This window comes from Rhea americana, unplaced genomic scaffold (assembly GCF_003343005.1).
Source record: "Rhea americana isolate MKP2758 unplaced genomic scaffold, rheAme1 scaffold_8, whole genome shotgun sequence".
In the NCBI taxonomy this organism is placed as follows: domain Eukaryota; kingdom Metazoa; phylum Chordata; class Aves; order Rheiformes; family Rheidae; genus Rhea; species Rhea americana.
The window spans coordinates 897985-904549 of NW_028186978.1; the positions used below are offsets into that span (position 1 = coordinate 897985).

General features: G+C 37.5%; 1 long non-coding RNA gene across 1 annotated transcript in view; it reads left to right on the forward strand.

Moving 5' to 3' along the window:
- Positions 1-6111, forward strand: part of LOC146585464 (uncharacterized) — a 48034-nt gene extending 41923 nt beyond the window's left edge. The window contains exons 5-6 of the long non-coding RNA XR_014897982.1: positions 3759-3853; positions 5935-6111. This is a non-coding gene — a long non-coding RNA (uncharacterized LOC146585464). The remainder of the gene's footprint in view (positions 1-3758; positions 3854-5934) is intronic.
- The last annotated feature ends 454 nt before the right edge of the window (positions 6112-6565 follow it).

Below are 6565 nucleotides of genomic sequence, written 5' to 3' on the forward strand. Positions count from 1 at the left end.
GAAACTCGAAGAGACTTTTTATGTTAATAATCAAAAACGTCGAGTATGATATGATCACAGCCTACAGATATTTATACAAGGAACAGGTCCTAGAGTCTGAGGCAGTTGTCTGACTCAAATTGGCTCCCTGCAGAGCCAGTTTTGGTAGCTCTGCATTGGTAGCACAGTTAATCTGAACCTGGACCTGGAAATTTGAAATGTAAAATACTTTCTTTGTAATTCTTTCCTGAATGAAAAAAGCTTTACTTTCAAAAAATGCGCGTGATTATTGTTTTACTAGATTTATCCACTAAGCACACAAAGTAGACACTGTTACATTCTCAAGCATGTTGTATGTTTACCATTAAATTCGTTTTACTGTTCTTTTCTTTAAATTTGCTCTTACATAGTAGCTGTTTATGTTAACATTTTTTATATTCATTCCACTGTTATTCAAATATATTAAAGTACAAGTTTTTGTATAATAGCATATTTAACAACTTTAAGAAATATTTCACTGAGAAATATTGACCTTATATGACAGTTCTCTTCTGTCATATCAATTCATTTTTAGTAACTTGGACCTAGTGTTTTTTTTGTTTAAAATGGGGTAATACTTCTAAGTGAAGGAACACTTAAAATATCTGACTTGTATGCATAGGCAGGATAATGCCAGCATCTTAAAACTGATCAAGGACAAGCATCATTCCTTGCTAAATACACAGCCGTGAAATTCATTTTATTTGGAAAGAACCACAAAGCTTGAATGCAGAGTGGATCATTTTGAAGTGTTCAAGGTAACCATATTTAGGAGAAAATCATGAAATGTGGAACATTTAACCTTAGTAAGCTAAAGCTCACTAATGAGGTCTTCTATAGGAATTAACATAGGAACCTGTACTTTCAACTCAACGCACCCTCCAGACTGATGTAACATGTTCTACCTCTGAAAGATGGTAGCTATGTTAGCACAGCCCTGGGCTTGAGTGCATATATTCCCTGTGGTCTAATGTCATTATGTGGCTTCTGGACTGGAGTTGCATGCAGCTGGCTTGAAGCATGGGCAGAGCAAACACAATTGCATCCATCCAAATAGACCTGCCTTAYGGTACTAAAGAAAGGAGGTACCGGAACAGCCTTCCAATAGCAGCAGGAGTGGCCAAAAAACTCCAAACTTCTGAATTTGCTCTGTTGAGTATGAAATTTGTTGGGTTCATGGCTGTAATTATATGATATTATTTTGTGATATGCAGGAGACGACTGTTCTTGATGAAGGAAGAGTTCACCTGTCTTATGTCCTACAGAATATGTCCCTATGATTTAGCTTCACAGCAGCTTATCAGTGATGTGCAGATCTCCAAGTAGATACAGTTACACACTTAATTAAATGAAATAGGTGTTATTTTGTTTCTGTATTATGGAACAAACAGTAGCCGAGTGTTTATGTGTGTGAAAGAAACTGAATTTTGTAGCAGACATAKGCCTTGAGCTGTTCTCTTTCTCAGATGCACATTAAATTTGCCTGGTCCAGCTACTGCTGTAGTAGCCTTAAGAGTCAAAACACAAAATTACTTCAACTGAAAATTCTTGCAGACACAATGATCTTTCCTAGGGTTGGTTCTATATGCCAATTCCATGGCCTGCAAAAGGTGTCTTGGATTGCCCTCTCTCTAAATGGTATTTGAAAGTCCCTCTCCATTCTTCATTCAAAAGCAAGAATATGAAATACTTTCCACTTCTCCCCTAGATTTGCTCTTAGTTTTGGGAGAAAACTGATTGACTGGAAGGGAGGGGAGCTTTTCTCACTCTGCATTTCTGAGCTTCTGATGGTGGCGCCTTAAAAAGARCACAGAGTTACCTTAGGAATATTTTTCTCTTTCCATGTAGCTTCCCGTGATACCTCCAAAGTCTTTGTTTTTATCCTTCTCTTTGGGGAGGAGGGATTGCCATGGCTTCAACCTGCATTAATTTGCTTTTGTTCTAAAAGCCCATACATATTACAAGAAAGATAAAGTCATTTGAGGGGAATAACACCAGGGAAATTATCAGATTGGGTTGTCATCTTGTTGCAATGTAATACGGTTTTGTTTAGTTAAGCAGCAGATGTATCATGAAATTAGACTCCATAAATCATTTATCAGATCATTTTTAATATTATTCCATATCTGTCTAATCTTTATAGGGAGATTTTCTTCCTAATCCTTGGTCCAATTTGATTTAAAACAAAAATATGTCTGGATTTTGCAGGACAGAAGCCCTAAAAAATTAAATTTTTATGGCTTCTGGACTTAAAAAGAATTGAATCAGGCACCTTATGAGTACATCAGTCCTTCCTCTGCAGATTTCCTTAAATTGACCCATATTACTGTGTAATTTCCAGTTACTGCTGTTTGGTTGGAAAAGAGTAGATCACAGGAAAAACAATATGGATATAATGATTAAGATATAAAATTTTATTGTAACATAATTGTGAAATTTTAATTACATTAAAATTGATAGGTTTAGCAAATGCACACAGTGAAAAATATTATATTATATTCACAAACTTTTTAGCATCTACCCCTTTCTTTCATACTATACTCATTTTCCCACTGCCCCTCTTGGTCCTCAAATCAATGGCTTCTGTAAGGGTGAGTACAGTGAGCTGTCAGCATCCTGAGTCTGTCCTGGAGAGGAGTACAATGCTGGTGGTTTCTTCTTGCTCACTTTAGAATCTGCTTGGGATCATTTTTGTACATTTGTTAACACGCAGTACATCTTGCTCTTTCTTCTTTGTTTCACAAGTCCGCGTTGCGTTAGAATTTGCTGTCTATGATGTGTTTTGTGAGCGGTGGATGCTTGTTCTTTGTTCTCTTTGTTGCCTCTAAAATCAGTTTTGCTGCACTCCCAAGGCTGCATTCCTCTGACGACCAGTAATTGTTCGTGTGAGTTGTTTATAGCCCTGGAGCCTCCAGTGTCATCCTGTACTTTCAGGGGCCCTGCTGTCATCCCATACCTACATGCCTCTGGGCTGCATTTTTATTCTGCAGTCCAGTAAAGACAGCTCATTCTGCATAGAGTATCTACTTGTCGTTACTGTCTGTTAATTAGGAGACGTGTGTGTGTGTGTGTGTGTGTGTGTGTGTGTTATATCACACACTTGCACTCAGCAAAGGCTAAAACAAAGTAGGTAATAGTTACCTGATCATTAGATAATTGCTGCTAAGCAAGTTGAAACGCAGCTCTAGGCAGGCCAGGATAAGTCCAGACAGAGCCTGACCAGTCTGAATGCCTGTGTGTTTAGCTTCACCAAAAGGCTGTTACAAGCAATAGCAACGCTGTATTTACGGCGCTGCAAGACTGCCTCTGTAGGTTGGTCACCGCCATGTGAAGTCTAGCAAGCCTGCTGGAGAAGCTACCTCAATAGGCCGTGTGGTCACAAGTCATCTGCACCCTTCACAACCTCCATTAGTTTAATGACATAGATATTTCTTTGGGTGTTACACCTACACTCTACAAATGCCTTTCACATTTTAGAGGAAAAAGTATGAACTATGGCTAATAGGAGTTGTGGGAGGTGCCAGGATACTGCTTCTGCATTTGTTTTGTCACTGCTAGATTAAGTTCAATTTTCAATATTTTTACTTACTTTATATATTACTGAAAGACCAATAGGTCCCAATTAAAAAGGGTAATTCACTTCTATATCAGTAAAAAAAAACACAATTTCTTTTAAATGTTTCAGAGCAGAGTAGGAAGTTTATTAACAAGTCTAATATCTTTCTTTCATTTTTCAACAGGAGATTCACAATGTTCTTTTTATGGCCAGCAGAAAAAACAGACTCTCTTGTTCACTACTCCCTCTGAAGATATTACAGATTGTTGTTAGTAAAAGGTAACAACCAAATATTAAAGAAGGATAATTTTTTCTTGCAACTGTAGGGAGAATTTTTTAATAACTAAGTGCAAATGTAGCATGTTTTAATAGCTCGGGAAATCATTGTTTTGCAGAATTGTTGCTGTATTTGTTTGCCTTTCTATATCTCCATTATATAGCTAGTGTTGTTAGGGGTTTGCACTGGGACAGCTTCAAGTGAATTCTAGTTTTCTGAGTTCAGTGGAGTTACTAAAAGAAAAGAAAGATTAGAAAGAAAGGAAAGATAAGAAGAAAAGAAAGCAAATGAGCAAAGTTTTGCAGACTATAATCTCAGTTGTGAGGTAGTCATTCTCAGTATCGTCACCCCTCTCTTCATGTAAATGCTCTGAATATGAGAGGTGGATTTTTAGAAGAGCCTGTGATCTTGATACCAAGGTGGTTCTAGGCACCTGTTTGTTTAACTGTTGGGTACCTTCTGCTAAGCCCACAGTACGATACCGAAGACCTCTACAAAGAATGATTTGAATTAAGTACCTAAAAATGACTAGAGGGCTCAGGGCAACAGGGAATACCAAGGAGAGAAGTGTGGTGAATTTACTACTCCTTTCGGCTCTGTCAGTGAATTACCTGTTATTTTAATGAGCCCAGGACCTGGTGCACATCTGATCAATGTGTGGACTTTTAAAGTTGTGGTCTTTGTGTTTTACAATACATCTAAAGTTTTTACAGGTATTAGAACTATTTCATGGTCCTCAGTGAACATATGGAATGGATATTCTCTTTCCTTCTGTGTCTCCCTTTTCCCCTCAACATTTAACTGTTGCATTGTGGCTTGCTATTGTGGAGGACTGGGTTCTGTGATCTAGGTGAGCCATCCAGTCATGCAGTCTAAACTATCCTGTGAGCTGTGGCTTGGATGCTCTCTTAGACAGCAGGAGATACAAGTTTAAGTCTTCTTAGGTTGAGAAGAACTCCTTCATTTCCCTGTTCGTGCTTGCACATAAAGCAACCTCTGAGTAGCTCTATGAAAGCAGGATGTAGGTGTTTGCTCATAAGTCCAGAAGCAAAAATATAGCACTCAGGAGAAATGTAGGCACAGGGCTATATCTTGATACTTAGACTGGAAGCACTCACTGAAAATTGGAAGTAGATGTAACATATCAGTAGTTAATCATCAGAGGTTTGTTAAGTAAGGAGACTCTTTAAAGACTGCAAAGATGATTGATGTTAACTCAAGAGCCAGCTAGGAAGCAGTGAAGAATTACAGGGTCAAAACTTATGGCTAAGATTTCATATTTTGATTAAAGTTGATTAAAGGTTGATTAAAGAGCCCAGAGGATGTAAAAGGGCAAGCATCTTCTACATACATGAAAGTTCTGGGTATTCAGAGAAACCTCAGAATATACTGCTGCTATTTTCATTCTAATACTGTTCTTGATTTAATTTGTTATAATAAATATTTATTCCTTAAAACAGAATAGTGTAGAAGTCTGCAGGTGTCAGGTGAGTTCCTATACTTTTCAGAGGTAAGCAGACCAATTCCTTAGCTCATGTGGGATTTATATGAATAAAACAAAAGAAAGCTAGCCTGTCTAACTTTTATTATGATGTTCTTTCAAAAATATAACAGAATGAATCATATCAGACTTCCAACTATTGTTTCAATCACTATTACTTTAGAACCTATTAAACTTTCAGAGACTTCTTTTTSAGCTGCTCACAAAATGACATTTGCTTGGAGACGAAGACCTCAGGTAGGATGTCCATTATGTTTTTCCAGAAGTCAGTGTGGAGGAAGAGATGACTGCTTCCTGCCAGATCTGTGGCAAAGCATTTGCAGTGTAATGTCAGTTGGTTATTTGCAATGTAATGTCAATTCGTTACCTCCCCACCGCATCTCAGGACAGCTAGAGATCCTCCTCTGCCTGTGCCTGGGCTTATGCTCGCTTTCTATTTGGTGCCAACCTCAGAAAAGTGACTGAGGTAGTACCTCTCAGTCCTGCTTCTTACAGATCTGCTTTCTATGGCAAAGATTGGCAGTTTTCTAAAACTTTGTATCAATCAGAGGAAAAAAAAATCTCTCTATATTTTATTCACAGGTGTTGTCATTCAATAAGCACTGAGCATTCAGTGAATCACACAAGCCCTTGCAGAGAGATCCTTTTTGCAGAACTCCCTGCTTCTTGCTGATCTGCTAGTTCTTGGGACTACTGACATCCCAAATGTGTACCAAAAATGGCCTTTCATCTTCTGAAAAGACATGTGGAACTTAAATGCAAAAATGAGTTTTGTGCAATTTTTAGATGCGGAACACAAACACCAGTCAGAAAGTGTCATATCTTAAAAATTTCTAGGAGAATATTAGCTTGACTCTCTTGCATGATGATTTGATTTGTTTATGTGGGAAGTTAGTCTAGGCTACTATTGCCAAAATAATGGCCCTTTATTATAATGATTGCTTTCTATTTGTTTATTTATTCATTTATGTAGAACTGATGTTGTATATGTGGCATGATACTGAGAAAGTCTAAGAAATAACATTAATTGGGTGGTACTTGATCATATTTTAGCGTGGTATGGAAGCATACTAAAATTACCAATAAAATGTTAGCAAACAATGAACAAATGCAGAATTTCTGAAAAGAAAGATTTGACTTCAGAACTCACGTGGTTCTTTGGAATTAATCAGGCTAATGTTTTTACTCAAATATCCTCATCCTATCCTCATGC